Raw genomic sequence first — 22,500 nt, 5'->3', positions numbered from 1 at the left:
ATGTATGTATGTAAATATATGTATGTGTGTATGTGTGTATGTATGTATGTATATGTAAATATATGTATGTGTGTATGTATGTATATGTAAATATATGTATGTGTGTATGTATGTATGTATATGTAAATGTATGTATGTATGTATATGTAAATTTATGTATGTATGTATGTATGTATATGTAAATGTATGTATGTATGTATGTATGTATGTATGTATATGTAAATGTATGTATGTATGTATGTATGTATATGTAAATATATGTATGTATGTATGTATGTATATGTAAATGTATGTATGTGTGTATGTATGTATGTATATGTAAATGTATGTATGTATATGTAAATTTATGTATGTATGTATGTATGTATATGTAAATGTATGTATGTGTGTATGTATGTATGTATGTATGTATGTGTAAATGTATGTATGTATGTATTATGTATGTATGTCTGTATTGCGTTATGTATCGTGCCCTTATGTGTGTGAGTGTAATGTGACGTGGTGCAAGCATGTGTTCGTGCGTGCGTGTGTGTATGTGTGTATGTGTGTGTGTATACGTTATACGTGCGTGTGTGTGTATACGTTATACGTGCATGCGTGTATACTTGTGTGTGTATGTGTGTAATACGATGTGGTATGAGAAAGACAAGACAAAGGAAGGAAAAGAAAGCGAAAGAAACAGAGCATAAGGAAGAAGAAAAAAAGAAGAAGAAAAGAGTGTTTATTCCAAAGACAAAATTAGATTCTTGTTTTGAATTCTTGCTTCCTTGTCTTGTTTAAATCCTCACCTGCAGGTGATAGAAAACAAAAGTTAGTGAGTAACTCGCCAGCCTATCGGCTAATTTACACTTGAACTCCACCAAAGTACATCCAATTTCCTCCTTCACCTATTCCAATATTTCTGTATATCATTGTTGAGATTGGTGTTACTATTGGCTAATTATTAGTTAGAATGGTGGTGGTTCGACACAATTAGTTAGAGAAGACAGCAGCAGACAAAAGGATGTTCGAGATTTTGTTACTTTGCGAACCTTTGCGTTCTGAGATCAAATTCCTTTGATGCCCCCCCCCCCAAATTGGCTTTCATCTTTCCGAAGTTGGGGGTGGTCAATAAAATAAAATATTAGTCAAGTGTTAGATTTAATCTAATCTATCGCCTGGTTTAAAATTATTAGATTGGTTGATCAGCAGAAATAGTAGACAAAAGGATGCGTGAGATTTTGTTACTTTGCGAACCTTTGCGTTCTGAGATCAAATTCTTTTGATGCCCCCCCAAAATTGGCTTTCATCTTTCCGAGGTGGGGGGGTCAATAAAATAAAATATTAGTCAAGTGTTAGATTTAATCTAATCTATCGCCTGGTTTAAAATTATTAAATTGGTTGATCAGCAGAAATAGTAGACAAAAGGATGCGTGAGATTTTGTTACCTTACGTACTTTCTTCCTCTTTGAAAATATTCATTTATATTATATTGAGGGTACTACTATTCGTAGATACCAACACGCTAAGAGGGATCAATGCGGTCAAAACTACTAAAAATATTGGCTAATTATTAGTTAGAATGGTGGTTCGACACAATTAGGAGAAGACAGCAGACAAAAGGATGTTCGAGATTTTTGTTACTTTTGCGAACCTTTGCGTTCTGAGATCAAATTCCTTTGATGCCCCACCAAAATTGGCTTTTCATCTTTCCGAAGTTGGGGGTGGTCAATAAAATAAAATATTAGTCAAGTGTTAGATTTAATCTAATCTATCGCCTGGTTTAAAATTATTAGATTGGTTGATCAGCAGAAATAGTAGACAAAAGGATGCGTGAGATTTTGTTGCCTTACGTACTTTTACGTTCTGAGATCAAATTCCTTTGATGCCCCCCAAAATTGGCTTTCATCTTTCCGAGGTGGGGGGGTGAGTCAATAAAATAAAATATTAGTCAAGTGTTAGATTTAATCTAATCTATCGCCTGGTTTAAAATTATTAGATTGGTTGATCAGCAGAAATAGTAGACAAAAGGATGCGTGAGATTTTGTTACTTTGTGAACCTTTGCGTTCTGAGATCAAATTCCTTTGATGCCCCCCCAAAATTGGCTTTCATCTTTCCGATCTTGGGGTGGTCAATAAAATAAAATATTAGTCAAGTGTTAGATTTAATCTAATCTATCGCCTGGTTTTAAATTATTAGATTGGTTGATCAGCAGAAATAGTAGACAAAAGGATGCGTGAGATTTTGTTACTTTGCGAACCTTTGCGTTCTGAGATCAAATTCCTTTTGATGCCCCCCCAAAATTGGCTTTCATCTTACCGAGGTGGGGTAGTCAATAAAATAAAATATTAGTCAAGTGTTAGATTTAATCTAATCTATCGCCTGGTTTTAAATTATTAGATTGGTTGATCAGCAGAAATAGTAGACAAAAGGATGCGTGAGATTTTGTTACTTTGCGAACCTTTGCGTTCTGAGATCAAATTCCTTTGATGCCCCCCCAAAATTGGCTTTCATCTTTCCGAAGTTGGGGGTCAATAAAATAAAATATTAGTCAAGTGTAGATTTAATCTAATCTATCGCCTGGTTTAAAATTATTAAATTGGTTGATCAGCAGAAATAGTAGACAAAAGGATGCGTGAGATTTTGTTACCTTACGTACTTTCTTCCTCTTTGAAAATATTCATTTATATTATATTGAGGGTACTACTATTCGTAGATACCAACACGCTAAGAGGGATCAATGCGGTCAAAACTACTAAAAATATTGGCTAATTATTAGTTAGAATGGTGGTTCGACACAATTAGGAGAAGACAGCAGACAAAAGGATGTTCGAGATTTTTGTTACTTTTGCGAACCTTTGCGTTCTGAGATCAAATTCCTTTGATGCCCTACCAAAATTGGCTTTTCATCTTTCCGAAGTTGGGGGTGGTCAATAAAATAAAATATTAGTCAAGTGTTAGATTTAATCTAATCTATCGCCTGGTTTAAAATTATTAGATTGGTTGATCAGCAGAAATAGTAGACAAAAGGATGCGTGAGATTTTGTTGCCTTACGTACTTTTACGTTCTGAGATCAAATTCCTTTGATGCCCCCCAAAATTGGCTTTCATCTTTCCGAGGTGGGGGGTGAGTCAATAAAATAAAATATTAGTCAAGTGTTAGATTTAATCTAATCTATCGCCTGGTTTAAAATTATTAGATTGGTTGATCAGCAGAAATAGTAGACAAAAGGATGCGTGAGATTTTGTTACTTTGTGAACCTTTGCGTTCTGAGATCAAATTCCTTTGATGCCCCCCCCCAAAATTGGCTTTCATCTTTCCGATCTTGGGGTGGTCAATAAAATAAAATATTAGTCAAGTGTTAGATTTATCTAATCTATCGCCTGGTTTTAAATTATTAGATTGGTTGATCAGCAGAAATAGTAGACAAAAGGATGCGTGAGATTTTGTTACTTTGCGAACCTTTGCGTTCTGAGATCAAATTCCTTTGATGCCCCCCCAAAATTGGCTTTCGTCTTTCCGAGGTGGGGTGGTCAATAAAATAAAATATTAGTCAAGTGTTAGATTTAATCTAATCTATCGCCTGGTTTTAAATTATTAGATTGGTTGATCAGCAGAAATAGTAGACAAAAGGATGCGTGAGATTTTGTTACTTTGCGAACCTTTGCGTTCTGAGATCAAATTCCTTTGATGCCCCCCCAAAATTGGCTTTCATCTTTCCGAAGTTGGGGGTCAATAAAATAAAATATTTGTCAAGTGTTAGATTTAATCTAATCTATCGCCTGGTTTAAAATTATTAGATTGGTTGATCAGCAGAAATAGTAGACAAAAGGATGCGTGAGATTCTGTTACCTTACGTACTATTACGTTCTGAGATCAAATCACATCGACGTCATCTTTGCCTTTCATCCTTCCGGGGGTTAATAAAATAAAATAGCAATCAAATACTAGACTAGACTTACCGTATTTGGCGGCGAGCTGGCAGAAACGTTAGCGCGCCGGGCGAAATGCTTAGCGGAATTTCGTCCGCCGCTGCGTTCTGAGTTCAAATTCTGCCGAGGTCGACTTTGCCTTTCATCCTTTCAGGGTCGATAAATTGAGCACCAGTTACGCACTGGGGTCGATGTAATCGACTTAATCCGTTCGTCTGTCCTTGTTTGGCCCCTCTGTGTTTAGCCCCTTGTGGGTCGTAAAGAAATAGGTATTTCGTCTGTCGTTACGTTCTGAGTTCAAAATCCGCCGAGGTCGACTTTGCCTTTCATCCTTCGGGGTCGATAAATAAAGTACCAGTTTCGCACTGGGGTCGATGTAATCGACTTAATCTCGTTGTCTGTCCTTGTTTGTCCCCTCTATGTTTAGCCCCTTGTGGGTAGTAAAGAAATATAGACTAGACTTACCGTATTTATTCGCGTATAAGTTTCACTACTTTATATTTAATTTTAACGGAAAGAACTGGGATACGACTTACAGACAGAGCTAAACTAAAACTATGAACAGAAAAATCTTTGTACCAAGGTTTTGACACTAAATTACAGGTGCAGGAGTGGCTGTGTGGTAAGTAGCTTGCTAACCAACCACATGGTTCCAGGTTCAGTCCCACTGCGTGGCATGTTGGGCAAGTGTCTTCTGCTATAGCCCCGGGCCGACCAATGCCTTGTGAGTGGATTTGGTAGGCGGAAACTGAAAGAAGCCTGTCGTATATATGTATGTGTGTGTATATGTTTGTGTGTCTGTGTTTGTCTCCCTAGCATTGCTTGACAACCGATGCTGGTGTGTTTACGTCCCCGTCACTTAGCGGTTCGGCAAAAGAGACCGATAGAATAAGTACTGGGCTTACAAAGAATAAGTTCCGGGGTCGATCTGATCGACCAAAGGCGGTGCTCCAGCATGGCCGCAGTCAAATGACTGAAACAAGTAAAAGAGTAAAGAGTAAAGAGTGCAACTTATACACAAGTGCGACTTATACACGAGTAAGTGCCGTAATTCGTTGTCCAGTTTAATACCACCACTTGGTCTTTGTGTGCTTTTAGCGGATTTTACGCTGTTACAAGCATTCGGGCCAGGTCTCCGGTTGATTTGGTGGGCTGCTTTCTCCTTTCAATCTGAAAGCCCTTAAAAATATAACGGGTAAAAAATACTTTCCTCTCTAATTAAAAGGTAAGAAAAAAGTATTACAGTCAAATAAACCAATTAAGTACTTCAACCAAAATTTCTTGCCTTGTATTTGAATAAGACGTCATTGTAATTGAGGATGGTGTTATTGTTAAGGTTGGTGGTATTCTTTCTATTATAGGCACATGGCACGAAACTTTTGGGGAAGAAACTAGTCGATTACATCGATGCCAGAATTTCACTGGTACTTAATTTATCGAAAAGATGAAAGGCAAAGTCGACCTCGGCAGAATTTGAACTAAGAACGTAGCGACAGGCGAAATACCGCTAAGCATTTCGTCCAGTGTGCTAACGACTCGGCCAGCTCACCATCTTAAGGTTGGTGATATGGCATAACTGTTAGAACGTCGATATTAGTTATGGATCAAGGCGGCGAGCTGGCAGAATCGTTAATACCCCGGGTGAAATGCTTAGCGGTATTTCGTCTGCCGCTTCGTTCTGAGTTCAAATTCCGCCGAGGTCGACTTTGCCTTTCATCCTTTCGGGGTCGATAAATTAAGTACCAGTTAGACACTGGGGTCGATGTAATCGACTTAATACCTATGTCTGTCCTTGTTTGTCCCCTCTGTGTTTAGCCCCTTGTGGGTAATAAAGAAATAGGTATTTCGTCTGTCTTTACGTTCTGAGTTCAAATTCCGCCGAGGTCGACTTTGCCTTTCATCCTTTCGGGCTCCATAAATTAAGTACCAGTTGCGTACTGGAGTCGATCTAATCGACTGGCCTACTCCCGAAAAATTTCAGGCCTTGCGCATAAAGTAGAAAAGGATATTAGTTATGAATCTTTTATTGTTTTTAGTAATGGTCCTTTGCATTCTGAGTTCAATCCCCACAAAGGAAAGCTTTGCCTTTCATTCTCTCGGGGTCGGTAAAATATATTACCAGTCAAGTAAATGGATCTATTTAATCAACTAAACTACTCAACTTAAATCTGAGGGTCTATACTCTTTTACTCTTTTACTTGTTTCAGTCATTTGACTGCGGCCATGCTGGAGCACCGCCTTTAGTCGAGCAAATCGACCCCGGGACTTATTCCTTGTAAGCCCAGTACTTATTTTATCGGTCTCTTTTGCCGAACTGCTGAGTGACGGGGACGTAAACACACCAGCATCGGTTGTCAAGCAATGCTAGGGGGACAATCACAGACACACAAACATATACACACACACTTATATATATATATATATATATATATTATATATATATATATATATATATATATATAATATTAATTAGAGACAAAACCACTATTTTGCAAAACAAACAAGGAAAGACTTAATCAATACATAAAATTTTAATAATTTTATTAAAATTTTATGTTTTAAAATTTTATGTATTGATTAAGTCTTTCCTTGTTTGTTTTGCAAAATAGTGGTTTTGTCTCTAATTAATATTATATAATATTTTACTATAAAATTGGATTTAATCCTAAATCTGATTTTTTCCCTGTAAATTTGGATTTATTCCCTAATATTTATTATATATATATATATATATATATACGACAGGCTTCTTTCAGTTTCCGTCTACCAAATCCACTCACAAGGCATTGGTCGGCCCGGGGCTATAGCAGAAAACACTTGCCCAAGATGCCACGCAGTGGGACTGAACCCGGAACCATGTGGTTGGATAGCAAGCTACTTACCACACAGCCACTCCTGCGTCTATGTAGTTTAGAAATTATTATAATTGCTAAGGGTGGAAAATGGCAAAAAAAGTAGGGTGGGGAATGCTTGGTTATTCTTAGTTATATGATTGTACATTCGAATTTCAAATCCGACCGAGGTTATTTTTAACTTTTACCATTTCAGAGTCGATAAAATGAAGTAGTAATCAAGTACTGAGATCGATTTAGTCGAATATACTTTCCGATCAAAATTTGTAGCCTTGTGTCTATGTTAAAAGCCGTAGTTATTATAGATTGAGTGTATTTTCAGCGCGGCTGACAAAATGCAATCAGTATTTAAGTATGGCCTTTTATGTTTTTCTCCATAATTTTTATCTAATGGACCTACTGTTGTTGCTGTCTCTCTTAACGTCCAGGCAGTGACTGTCCCTTTACAAATGACACTGGAGTTGATTTTGCTGTTCATCCTCTTGGAGTAGCTAGAACAACTGTTAGAACTGACTGAAACGGCCGAATTTCTATCCTACAAATGCGTGGCCTTATAACTATTATATAAATCAGTATCATGTGTTCTGATACCAGAGATTAAGGGGTGAACCTTGTTAATAACCTGTGATCCAGTTTCGTTCACCCGTGATAATGTTACGTGGTTTTAACATTCTGAGCGATTCTGATACACGATTTTTATTCTGAGTTGAAGCTCTTCAGAGTTCCGACGTCAGTATTGGCGAGAAAAAAACTCCTTAGCATCTGAAAATTCACAGAGGGAAGTATCGGATGTAGAGAATCTCTGTAATTACCAGAAGCACAATACTGCCTTGGTTCTATAATCGTCACGTTTTCTGGGCTGAGCTTGAGTTTATTTGCATTATACAGTCAGCTCTCACAACAGATATACCATGAGATCAAAAAATCTATATGTATAATTAGTTAAAGAATGGCAGCAATAACAACTGGCTACTGAGAAGGAAACGGAAAGGAAAACATAAAAGGCTTTGATTAAATACTGCACGACATTTTGCCGGCTTCTCGTCTCTTTCTACTAATACTGTACAATAATAATGAGTTTTAACAGCCACAAGGCATCGAATAATGTTCATAGAAGGGTCTTCTTTCTTTAGGTGTCATGTCCAGAATGTAGGACACAGACAATATTGTCCTGCCACAATTCTCTGTTCTTTATTTTCTGTAACAGTTCCACTTTTTTGCTGACAATTCTACTTCAGCCCCGAACCAAAATATTGGATATTCACCACTGCTAACCTGCAGTCACAAACGGATTACAAAACAGACAGGTGAGAAGCATGACTTAGACTCCCAAAACAATTCTCTGGCAATTTTCGGATGCTTTTGTTTTGTTTTTTTAAGTAAAAATATCCTTTAGATTTCATAGGATTCTTCTCTGGGTTTAACACAGAATGAAACTAATCATTTTTTTTACCTTCCCGATACATAATTAAACTTATACATTTAATTTTTTCTTCGAAGTAGATAAAACTATAAATAATATCGTAAAATATTGGGTTAAAAAAACTCGAACCCTCATCTTCATTTAACATGTTAGACGTTCTACCATCGTACCAAAGCAATCCTTCGAATTCTCTATCTATTTCTGGAGTCTTTTTCTTTTGCTATTTTCACCAAGCTGAGTGATTGTATATATTTCTCTGGTTTGAGGCCTGAGAATTATTTTTATGTCTATAGTTGTTGTTCTTGTTTAACCCCAAGTCAGTAGTAACTGAGCAAACCTATGATCAAAAGCATTTCAGTCGTGGCTATCAACCTCACTTTAGGCGACTATGAATATAGGACTTCTTGAGCGAGATGCACCTCGTATTGAACTAAAGATCTAATTGTATGGTCATAAGAATGTAGAAACTTTATTATGTATTTTAAATCCCTTTAAAATTTGTTTGTCTTTTTCAAAGACAAAACCTACAATTATGTATATATTTATTGTTGTTTTTTTTTTGTTTTTGCATTGATTCGTTTTATATTTCAAGAGCCCTTTACGTGGCGACAATGACAAAACTGACAAAAATATGTAATATTTATTTGGCATTGATTTTATTAGTTATCAGAAGTTTAAAAAATTACAATTAAAAAAACTTGATTTTTACCTTGAAAACTGCCTATGCTCACATATTTGTGTGTGTGTGTGTGTGTATGTGTGTGTTCGCGCGTACAAGCATACAACTTAGAAGGAACCTTGCATTCATCCATTCTATCTAAAGTATTCTTGGTATCATCTGATTCCATATTTGTATATCTAATACTACATTATGGAGGTGCGTGACTTAGTGGTTAGGGTGTCATGATCGTAAGATTGTGGTTTCGATTCCTGGACCGGGCGACGCGTTGTGTTCTTGAGCAAAACACTTCATTTCACGTTGCTCCAGTCCACTCAGATGGCAAAAATAAGGGACGCTGCGATGGACTGGCGTCCCGTCCAGCTGGGGAACACATACGCCATAGAAACCGGGAAACCGGGCCCATGAGCCTGGCTAGCCTTTAAAAGGGCGCATTTATTTTATTTATTTATTATTATTAATACTACATTGTTTAATGTGGAGACGCAATGGCCCAGCGGTTAGGGCAGCGGACTCGCGGTCATAGGATCGCGGTTTCGATTCCCAGACCGGGCGTTGTGAGTGTTTATTGAGCGAAAACACCTAAAGTTCCACGGGGCTCCGACAGGGGGTGGTGGTGATCCCTGCTGTACTCTTTCACCACAACTTTCTCTCACTCTTACTTCCTGTTTCTGTTGTACCTGTATTTCAAAGGGCCGGCCTTGTCACTCTCTGTGTCACGCTGAATATCCCCGAGAACTACGTTAAGGGTACACGTGTCTGTGGAGTGCTCAGCCACTTACACGTTAATTTCACGAGCAGGCTGTTCCGTTGATTCGGATCAACCGGAACCCTCGTCGTCGTAACCGACGGAGTGCTTCCATCCACATTGTTTAATATGTCCATCCGTTTTCAAGACGATAGAGTGTGAATTGAGGGATATATGGCTGTTATTTCTAGAAGGTGCAGTGATTACGTAGAAGCTTCCTAGATCGGCTTGCTCTACTCTACTCTTTTGCCTCACTGTAGCATTCACACAGTCTCTTTCATTGACATTTCTTCTGCAATAATCTTTATTTAATTTTGTCTTTATTTTTTGTTTTTCATCGCTATTAGACGAAATCTCTCTTTTGTCTTTGTGCTGCTACCACTGTTTGTTCTGTCTCATTTACTCTCGGTAATTGAAAGCAATCAACTGCTACTCCTTTAAACTTGGATAATCTCAAGCTAACCTGTAACTTTCCATTGATATAATAATTTCGGCTCTAATCACATTTTCCATAACATTCACCTTGATGAGTTCCTCGTACTATTTGATTTTTTTTTTATAAAAGCCAACCCCATTATAAGGCGGATCCCAGATGACGCGTCCAACAGTTTGCTTTCAAAGACATAAGGGGAAAAAAATTGAAACGAACTGCTTTCTCTACGTTTTATTTGCCTGTTGGTTGCATTTTTATGGATTTTTTCAAATCTAGAGCTCAAACGAAAGAAACGTGTCTCATCTCCTATTTAAGCGATTCATCCTCCATGCATTTAAAAGGCTACATGTTTTATGGCTCATCTGTTAGGACAGAGCTATACTCTTTACTCTTTTACTCTTTTACTTGTTTCAGCCATCCGGCTGAGGCCATGCTGGGGCACCGCCCTTGTATGCGAATTATTTTGCGAGAAAAGTCGCTTTATGCTACATTTCTTTTTCTTTTTTTTCTCTCTAATATCTTTCTGGGTTTTTAAAGGAATATTTGATCGCTGATTTTCTCCAGGTTGATATTCGACTTGTGACTGTTTTTCGATATTTGCATGAAATAGTGCCCCTTTGTTAAATTTTTCTAGAAATTCTAAAGAAGGTGATTACGTTGGACTTAGACTCATCGCCAGTTATATTCATGGCTTACTGATTACGTAATGTCATACTCATATTTTAATCCTGGTGAAGATTTCTTTGAAATTGTGTTAAAAATATTAGTACTGTGCAGTATTAAATATTTTATTTTTCAGAAAAATATTTACCCCTTTATACACTCAGTACGCCGCTAGACAATTTAGAAACTGTGTAAGCCATAATTAAAGGTAAAGTATTCATTAATACATGGTACAAATTTATTCAGGTGATGGCACGTTCAAGACTACTCGTGTTTCCTCCTGGCTTCGAAATCCTCAGAGTACCAAAGAAACATGTTGAGTTTTGCTAGTGTTATCATCTACAGTTTAATATTTAAGAGATGAGGAATTATGTACATTATTTACATTATTCATATTTGACGTACATTTCTCCTCATCTTGTTTGTTGTTAACACAACGTTTTGGCTGATATATCCTCCGGCCTTCAAATGGAAATAATGGAAATAATGTAAATATTGTTATCATCTGAATAAAAAAATAGGTGCAGGTATGGCTATGTAGTAAGAAGCTTCCTTGCCGACAACATGGTTCCGGGTTCAGTCCCATTGCATGGAACCTTGGGCGTTTTCTATTATAGCTTCGAGTCGACCAAATCCTTGTGAGTGGATTTGGTAGACGGAAACTGAAAGAAGCCCATCGTATATATGTGTGTGTGTAGTATATATGTATGTATGTATGTGTGTATGTATGCATGTATGTATGTATATATATATGTATGTATGTATGTGTGTATGCATGTATATATGTATGTGTGTGTATGCATGTATGCATGCATGTATGTATCTATGTATGTGTGTATGTATGTATGTGTGTATGTGTGTATGCATGCATGTATGTATGCATGCATGCATGTATGTATGTGTGTATTATGTATTATGTATGTATGTATGTATGTATGTATGTATGTGGGCATCTTTGTGTCTATGTTTGTCCCCCACCATACCGCTTGACAACCGATGTTGCTGTGTTTACGTCGCCGTAAGTTCGCGGTTCGGCAAAAGAGACCGACAGAATAAGTACTATATGTATGTATGTATGTATGTATGTATGTATGTATGTATGTATGTATGTATGTATGTACGTACCTACCTACGTATGTATGTATATATGTATGTACGTACGTACCTACGTATGTATGTATGGTATGTATGTATGTAACACTGCCTAAATACCAATCTTGAGAAATTAGGCTTCTCAAAACCAGAAAGGAGAAAGCTGATTCGAAAACTACAGATCCAATCCATCACTGGAACTGTAAAAATGTGTAAAACTTTCCAGAAATATTATCATTTAAGTATATATGATCATGTCTAGATATGCAAGTGTATGCATGAAAATACATACATAAAACAAAACATAAATCTGCATGTACACATACATACATACATACATGCATACGTATGTATGTATATACACACACGCAAACACATACACACACACAAACACACACATACACACACGCTCACACACACACACACACACACACACACACACACACACACACACACGCACATATACATACAGCCATCCATCCATACACACACATACATACATACATGCATACGTATGTATGTATGTATTATGTATTTATGTATGTATGTATTATGTATGTATGTACCTACCTACGTATGAATGTATGTATGTACCTACGTATGTTTGTATGTATGTATGTATATACACACACGCAAACACATACACACACACAAACACACACATACACACACGCTCACACACACACACACGCACATATACATACAGCCATCCATCCATACACACACATACATACATACATACATACATACATACATACATACATACATACATACATACATGCATACGTATGTATGTATATACACACACGCAAACACATACACACACACAAACACACACATACACACACGTGCACACACATACACACACGTGCACACACATACACACACGTGCACACACATACACACACGTGCACACACATACACACACGTGCACACACATACACACACGCTCACACACACACACACACACACACACACACACGCACATATACATACAGCCATCCATCCATACACACACATACATACATACATGCATACGTATGTATGTATGTATGTATGTATGTATGTATGTATGTATGTATGTATGTATGTATGTATGTATGTATGTATGTAACACTGCCTAAATACCAATCTTGAGAAATTAGGCTTCTCAAAACCAGAAAGGAGAAAGCTGATTCGAAAACTACAGATCCAATCCATCACTGGAACTGTAAAAATGTGTAAAACTTTCCAGAAATATTATCATTTAAGTATATATGATCATGTCTAGATATGCAAGTGTATGCATGAAAATACATACATAAAACAAAACATAAATCTGCATGTACACATACATACATACAAAAATACCTCTTTGCTGATGTTGCTGTTGAGCGTAGCGGTCTTCGTCCAGTGGGAAAAGTCCGAAACGTGGTCTTTGCTATTCGTAAGAACCGCAGAAGAAAAAGCAGGTCAACCCCCCGACACCGAGAGCATCGACGGATGGATGAATGCGCATCCAGGCTCAGCGGTTGCGTAGGAAGTCGGGGATAAGAAACAGGGAGAAAGAGTGAGAGAAAGTTGGAGCGAAAGAGTACAACAGGGGTCGCCACCACCCCCTGCCGGAGCCTCGTGGAGCTTTAGGTGTTTTCGCACAATAAACACACACAACGCCCGGTCTGGGAATCGAAACCGCTATCCTCCGACCGCGAGTCAGCTGCCCTAGCCATTGGGCCATTGCGCCTCCACTGTTGCTGATTTTGAAATTTCAGTGAAGGTGCCTTGAATCTAGGTTAGAAACTGGTTCTTTCTCTATTGACAAGAAATCTTGAAACATAGCTGAACAATGATATACATACATACATACATACATACATACATACATACATACATACATACATACATACATACATACATACATACATAGAAAGACGTACATACATACACACGTACGTACATAAGAAAAAGAAGTAAACCAACTAACACGCGCATTACAATACAGCTTGAAAGGAGAACAGTAAAAATATGCAACACTTTTCTATGCCCGAAATGTGTCACTTTTTTATTCTAGTCACAAGGCCCGAAATTTGGGGAGAGGGAGCCAGTCGATCAGATCGACCTCAGTACGCAACTGGTACATAATTTATCGACCCGAGAAAGATGAAAGGCAAAGTCGACTTCGGCGGAATTTGAACTCAGAACGTAAAGAGAGACGAAATACCGCTAAGCATTTCGCTCGGCGTGCTAACGTTTCTTATTTCTTTAGTGCCCACAAGGGGCTACACACACAAGTAGTTTGGACAAACAAGGACAGACAAACGGATTAAGTTGATTATACCGTCCCCAGTGTGTAACTGGTACTTATTTAATCGACCCCGAATGTATGAAAGACAAAGTCGACCTCGGCGGAATTTGAACTCAGAACGTAACGGCAGACGAAATACCGCTAAGCATTTCGCCCGGCGTGCTAACGATTCTGCCAACTCGCCGCCTATTCGAAATGTCACACTTTCTTTGTAAAGATGATGCTTTGTATCTTCGTAAGAAACCAGTTCCTTATTCAAGAAGAGTTCATATAATTAAAAACAGAAGTGTGCATTTACATACATATGTAGGAGATTTCCACAAAGTACCTGATGAACAAGAGAGATAATGACACTCTTGTAATGCCAAGGTGCAACCGCTTCTGTAGGCTATGCCATGTTTCTGAGGAAGACATTACGCATGTGATTAGCAGCTGCTCTAAAATATCGTCACGGTACTACCTCCCTATGCGGCACGATGTTGTTGCAAAAACAATTTACAATGCCATCCGCAAAAAATGACTGTCCCGAAATAATCCCTCTGTTATGAGTGTATATCAGCAGAAGACCATACATGGATATGTTAGCAGAAATTTTCAGGATTACGGCAACATAGAGAACCAAAGTAGTCTATGGTGGACCAACAACCAGATCACTAACTTTCACTTTGAAGGGTATGCTTTTTGCAATTCAAAAACAGAAAATAGGAAGTGAATTCCTGATGCAAAAAAGGAACAAAGACGCCAAAAAAACTCCAAAATATGATGACCGATGCAGGCGTTGTGGGGTTAATACCGAATATTTTACCAACATGAGCATTTTTCCGAAGATGGCATAACATTATTATCTACCTATGGGACATGATGTTGTAGCCAAGACACCATACAATTAGATCCTTAGTTCAATACGAGGGGTATCTCGCTCAAGAAGTCCTATATTCATAGTCGCCTAAAGTGAGGTTGATAGCCACGACTGGAATGCTTTTGATCATAGGTTTGCTCAGTTACTACTGACTTGGGGTTAAACAAGAACAACAACTTTAGACATAAAAATAAATCTCAGGCCTCTAACCAGAGAAATACTCTCTTTACTCTCTTTTACTATTTTACTTGTTTCAGTCATTTGGCTGTGGCCATGCTGGAGAGCCGCCTTCAGTCGAGCAAATCGACCCCAGGACTTATTCTTTGTAAGCCTAGTACTTATTCTATCGGTCTCTTTTGCTGAACCGCTAAGTTACGGTGACGTAAACACACCAGCATCGGTTGTCAAGCGATGTTGGGGGGAACAAACACAGACACACAAACATATATGTATATACATATATATACGACGGGCTTCTTTCAGTTTCCGTTTACCAAATCCATTCACAAGGCTTTGATCGACCCGAGACTATAGTAGAAGACACTTACCCAAGATGCCACGCAGTGGGACTGAACCCGGAACCATGTGGTTGGTAAGCAAGCTACTTACCACACAGCCACTCCTACGCCTATATACAATCACTCAGCTTGGTGAAAACAGCAGCTAAACTTGCCTCAAATCATACCCTACCATCTTAAAAAAAAAGAAAAGAAAGAAAAGACAATGTAAATAATGCAGAGCAAGCCACTCCATTCCTGAAAGCAAGACGAGGTGATCACGGCTAGAAATCTTTGATCATAGGTCTTCTCAATGAAGACTGACCTGGGGCTAAACAACAACAGCGATATACATACGTATAAAAAGAACCATCAGGCTTTTACTGTTTGTTTTGTGTCTAAACGTTACGTTATAGAAGAGACAATTGGCTTCAATGTTATCTTTCAAAAAAGAGAAGAGATGGGGAGAGAGAGAGAGAAGGGGGAGGAAAAAAAAACAGCCATTTCACGCGTCATTTCAATTCTTCAAAGTTACCATTTCTGTGGACGTTATTGCAATAAACTGTGATTATTATCAAGAATTTGATCCCTTTAAAATTTTAACTCCGCGAAATGTGTTTTCAATGTTAAACATTGTTTATTTATTTCTCTTTTTTTTTATATATATATTTTTTATGAGTGGTGGTGGTGGTGGTGATGATGATGGTGGTGGTGGTGGTGGTAGTGGTGGTGGTGGTGGTGGTGTAGTGGTTGGAGGGGACTTTTTTTTTTCTTCTTTAAACAAACAACGATGAATATTGATTCCTAACATTGTCACAAGGCCAAAATATTCAGAAAGAGAGAGCGCGTGGGGTGGGCGTTACAGTCGATTGAATCGATGCAGTTCTTGACTGAAACTACTTATTTTATCGACCTTGGAGGGATGAAAGGAAAAGTCGCCTACACTTGGATTTGAACTCCGAAAGTAAAAGAATGTTACTGAAAAACCACAAAGCATTTTAACCGTTATTTTTAATGATTCTCTCATCCACCGCAGCATTACACAAAGGATGCTTTTCCTTTTAAACTGGTATCTTTTGACCAAACACATAGTCTCTTCGCTTTTATTTCTTTATTTCTTTAGTTTTATTATTTTAGGTTAGTGTGAAGGAGCAATGGCCCAGTGGTTAGGGCAGCGGACTCGCGGTGGGAGTATCGCGGTTTCGATTCCCAGACCGGGCGTTGTGTGTGTTTATTGAGCGAAAACACCTAAAGCTCCACGAGACTCCGGCAGGGGGTGGTAGTGACCCCTGTTGTACTCTTTCGCTCCAACTTTCTCTCACTCTTTCTTCCTGTTTCTTGAGTAACGCTGTGATGGACTGGCGTCCCGTCCTGCTGGGGGGAACACATACGCCACAGAAACCGGGAAACCGGGCCCATGAGCCTGGCTAGGCTTGAAAAGGGCGCATAAATAAAATAATAAATTTTAGGTTAGTGAGAAATGGGTGATTGTGACATTCAACCAATTTCAAGAGCGTTCGTGAGGTAAATGTCTGTGAGTGGCTCCGATAACGAATCGAAAATGTCACGATAACGTACTTCGACAGAACCTTGCCTTTTGTTTTATATCCCACGTCACAATTCATACAATGTATAACTGGTACTCTGTCGGTTCCGGCGACGAGGCTTCCAGTAGACCCGATCAACGGAACAACCTGCTCACTCACGAAATTAATTGAAGGCGGCGAGCTGGCAGAAGCGTTAGCACGCCGGGCGAAATGCTTAACGGTATTTCGTCTGCCGCTACGTTCTGAGTTCAAATTCCGCCGAGGTCGACTTTGCCTTTCATCCTTTCGTGGTCGATAAATTAAGTACCAGTTACGCACTGGAGTCGATATAATCGACTTAATCCCTTTGCCTGTCCTTGTTTGCCCCTTCTATGTTTAGCCCCTTGTGGGCAATAAAGAAATAAGAAATTAATGTGCAAGCGGCTGAGCACTCCACAGACACGCGTCTCCTTAACGTAGTTCTCAGGGAAATTCGGCGTGACACTGGAAAAGACAAAGCTGCCCCTTTGAATTACTGGTAGTACTCATTTTTCTAGCTGGGTGGACCAGGGCAACGTGAAATAAAGTGTCTTGCTCAAGGACACAACGAGCCACTGGAAATCAAACTCACAGCCTTAAAATTGTATGCTGAATACCCCAAGCCACTAAGCCACGCATCTTCACCAAATAATATATCTGATAGTGGACGACTAAGAATTCTATATTTTTTAATTTTGATAAAAATAGGGAATTCTAATGCGCGTAACCATCACAAAAACATTAGTAGAGTAATAAATATGAATTCGCATCAACTGACAACTAAAACCAGGGAACTTGTAGTAATCAGTAATCGAAGACTCAAACATCCTCGTTTCAATATCATTCGTTCTTGACACTTGTTTACATAGAAAGATGTAAGAATAGTTGGTTAAAATAGTTGACTAAATTGATACTAATATATTGTGAATATGGTCCCTTAACCGATATCATAATTCCGCCACATTTCAGCTTTCTATTCCAGCTGTGATTATTTAATCTTTTGGCAGGTATTTAAAACTACGTTAACCATTTTGTCCTTCTCTCATGACACAGTAGGATGTAATTTCAAGGGTAGTTGGATATTATTTCCGGCTGTTCAAGTAACCACGTAGAAGCGTGATAGTGAATTCTTGGATCACACAGGTACCACAAAAGCTTTCCTTACTTTTAGGCTTAAGATCTATGTATCTTGAAAGAAAATCAGCCTTGCGCAACCTATTTCTCCCAACAAGATTTCACCCCGCTTGTCCCGACTAGCAGTGTCAAAACTGACATTCTCTGAGATAATTATTTTCAGTAAAGTAAGCTGAGATATTTGAGGATCAAGTTCCTTAACAAATGATAGTGCGTTGCTAGACATAGGATACGACCGCTGGTCTATCGATCAGTTATTGATCGGTACTCTTTCCGCTTGGCATCTGCACTGTAATTAGAATATTACATTTTTAATCCTTATTTTATCAATCCTGAATTTAGTTTGCCTTTCTTCAGTTCCTTCATTACGAGAGAAAGCATGGCTTAGTGTTTAAGATATTTGCTTCGAAACTGCAACGTTTCGGGTTCGATCTCATTGCGAAACAGCTTGAGCAAGTGTCGGGTTGACCTCTCTTGTAAGTGAAATTTGGCTGTCAGAAATTCTGATCGGAAGCTGTCGGAATAAACTCTTTGAGGTTTGGTTTGATCTGTCAGCTAGTTTCAATTCTGTTTACATGGCCTGTCGATGACTTTGGCAGTGCCCTGTCTGTTGCAATCACCCAGACCAACTCTCTGATCTAAGGATAACTGTTCTCTTTCTCTCACCAGTTTCTAAAACCTAGAAAAGGTTCACCGGAGCTGCCCTTCTTCTTCTGACTAAACTGTTAAAAAGAAATCTCGAGCGCCTATAACAAAGTATTTGTAATTACACTAGAATGGATTAAGAAGAATATTCTCGAGTTCGATTCTAGGATAGGGTTACACGTTCTAATTTTGAGCGGGGTGCTTCATTTCATGTTGCTCTAGCTGACAAAATGAGTCCACCGGCTACTGAGTGGTACCTTGAGGACAGTTAGCCCCAAATCTTACAAACACAAGGTATCAATGACCTTTGGTGGTTGCAACACAGTGGATGGTGATATTAATGGCAGAGATGCCTCGGATCTTGTCTATTCAGGATAATCCCCGCTTCCGTACACAGATATATTTTGATACTTGTATCTATTCACACATCCGTTTCTCCCCTCTTAATTCACCTCCCCATATAACAGCATCCCTTCTTGGTTTTGAGCCCTTTTGTCTTCTTCTTCACTTCTGACTATTTCTCTTTCTCTGAGTGAGTGTATGTGCGTGTGTGTGTGTGCGTGTGTGTGCGTGTGTGTGTGTGTGTGTGTGTGTATGTGTGTGCATGCTTACATATGTACCTACATGTGTGAACATGTACATTTATCTTTGTCTATATGTGTATATAAATCTATGCGAGAGTATGTGTGTATATGTGTGAGTGTGTGTGTCTACATATGTGTAAGTATGTATATTTATGTTTGTCTATATGTGTATACAAATGTACGCAAGTGAGAGTACGTGTGTATATGTGTGTGCGTGTATGTGTGAGTGTGCGTGTGTCTACATATGTGTAAGTATATATATTTATGTTTGTCTCTATGTGTATATAAATGTACGCAAGTGAGAGTACGTGTGTGTGTATGTGTGTGTGCGTATGTGTGAGTGTGTGTGTCTACATATGTGTATGTATATTTATGTTTGTCTATATCTGTATATAAATGTACGCAAGTGAGAGTACGTGTGTGCATATGTGTGTGTGTACGCACGCACGCCTGCATGTGTGTGTGTGTATACGTGGGTGGATATGTGTGTGATTGCGTATGTTTTCACTACTAACACAACTACTACCATCACCGCCACAACCGCCACCAGACCAACCACCACCACCACCACCACCACCACTACAACCATCACTGCCTCTACTATCGCTCTCACCACCACAACCACTACTGCTACTACTACTATCACCACTTCTATCACCACCACCGCCGCCACCACCGCCATTTTTGTCTAGAGAAATGTCTTTATTCCTATTCTTTTATCGCTCACTGCCATGTTTAGTTTCCGCGACCAACACACAAACACCCATTAGCGCCGATAAAACAAACCGATTCACAAACACACTCAAGAATACGTCCACATATTAATGATACCACACACACACACACACACACACACACATACGGAGGAAACGCACTAGTGAATGCATGTATTCACATGTTCAATGTATACGCATACACACACGCACAGATACAAACATACATACATACATGCGTACATACATACATACAAACATACATACATACATACATACATACATACATACATACATACATGCGTACATACATAATACATACATACATTCATACATACATACATACATACGTACGTACGTACGTACATACATACATACATACATACATACATACATACATACATGCGTACGTACGTACATACATACATACATACATACATACGTACGTACGTACATACATACATACATGCATACGTACGTACGTACGTACATACATACATGCGTACATACATACATGCGTACATACGTACGTACATACATACATGCGTACATACATACATACACAGACATGTAATCACATATCGAGAGACAAACAGACATACGCACCACACACAAACACGCACACGCATAGACAGGCATGCAGGTATACTCTGCGCTCGTTCGTGGATGCATACATACATGCGTACATACATTCATACATATATATATATACATATATATATATACATGCGTACATGCGTACATACATTCATACATATATATATATACATATATATATACATGCGTACATGCGTACATACATTCATACATATATATATATATATATATACATACATATATACATGCGTACATGCGTACATACATATATGCATACATACATGCGTACATACATACATGCATACATACATGTGTACATGCGTACGTACATACATACATACATACATACATATATACATGCGTACATACATACATGCATACATACATATATACATGCGTACATGCGTACATACATACATACATATATACATGCGTACATACATACATGCATACATACATATATACATACATGCGTACATGCGTACGTACATACATACATACAGACATACAAACATACATACATTCATAAATGCATATATACACGTTCTCAAACAGAGATAAATACATACATACACACACACACACACAGAGAGTCACACATGCATATATATTCAATCAGGTAGAACCTACACGAACATATATGTGTATGTGTGTGTGTGTGTGTGCGCGTGTACACACAAACAGCCATATCCACAAACGCACTCGCAAATGCAAACTTACATCTACATACATAAATGTATACATACTCATTTCACGTACACATATAGTCGCATAACTTCATACGCACCCCGTACCCTAACACACACACAAACATATACATACATGCCTACCCACATACACATCCTCAGACGCCCCTCACACTATCTCTTTCTTTCTCTCCCTCCTTCCCTTCCCTCCTCCTTATCTCTTCACTATAAATCCAAGTCTTTCAATTCTCTCCAAACTAAATCCATAGACACGGCATCCTTTGACCAATACAAGATCAAACTCTTATCCCAATTTTCATCGTTCTACCAGGGTTATGGTACGCTGAGGGAATTTGCTTTAATGTTTTTTTTTGCGGGGGGGGGGTTACTGTTTTTGGGGGGTTTTTGAGGAGAAGGGTTTGCCAGTATTATGTCGTTATATCCGAAGCGGCGAGCTGGCAGAATCGTTAGCACGCCGGGCAAAATGCTTGGCGGCATTATTTCGTCCATCTTTACATCCTGACACCAGATGCCGCAAAGGTCGACTTTTTGTCTTTCTTCCATATCGGAACCGATAAAATAAGTATGAGTTGAGCACCGGGGTCATATCTTTACCTTTTGACCGGCAGATTTAGAAAATAATTTTTTGTAACTAAACACTTTCAAACTTCGTATACTGGTAGAATGTGTCATATAAAATATCTTTTACTCTAAGCGTTTATGAGAAAAGTTTATATTTACGAAGTTATTTCGTGTTAAAGTTCTCGTGTTTCGGTAATCGAGGGTGGGGCTAAATCGCAGCATAACAATGTAACATAAGATAACACTGTAGCATAATATATCTTTTATAATATATCTTTTAATCATTTGCTTGTTTCAGTCATTAGATTGCGGTCATGCTGGAGCCTTGGGGAATCTTAGTCGAATGAATCAACCCAAGTCTTATCTTCTAAAAGCCTGCTACTTATTCTATCGGTTTCTTTGCCGAAACGCTAGGTTACAAGAATGTAAGTACAACACCCTTTGTCAATACGTGGTAAATGACACACACTCACAAGCACACACATATACATGCACAATTTATATATATACATACATATATCACAGTTGTGATGTTGATAAAACATGTTCCT

Source organism: Octopus sinensis, linkage group LG1 (assembly GCF_006345805.1).
Source record: "Octopus sinensis linkage group LG1, ASM634580v1, whole genome shotgun sequence".
Classification (NCBI taxonomy): Eukaryota; Metazoa; Mollusca; class Cephalopoda; order Octopoda; family Octopodidae; genus Octopus; species Octopus sinensis.
Note: the sequence above shows the minus strand (reverse complement) of the source record.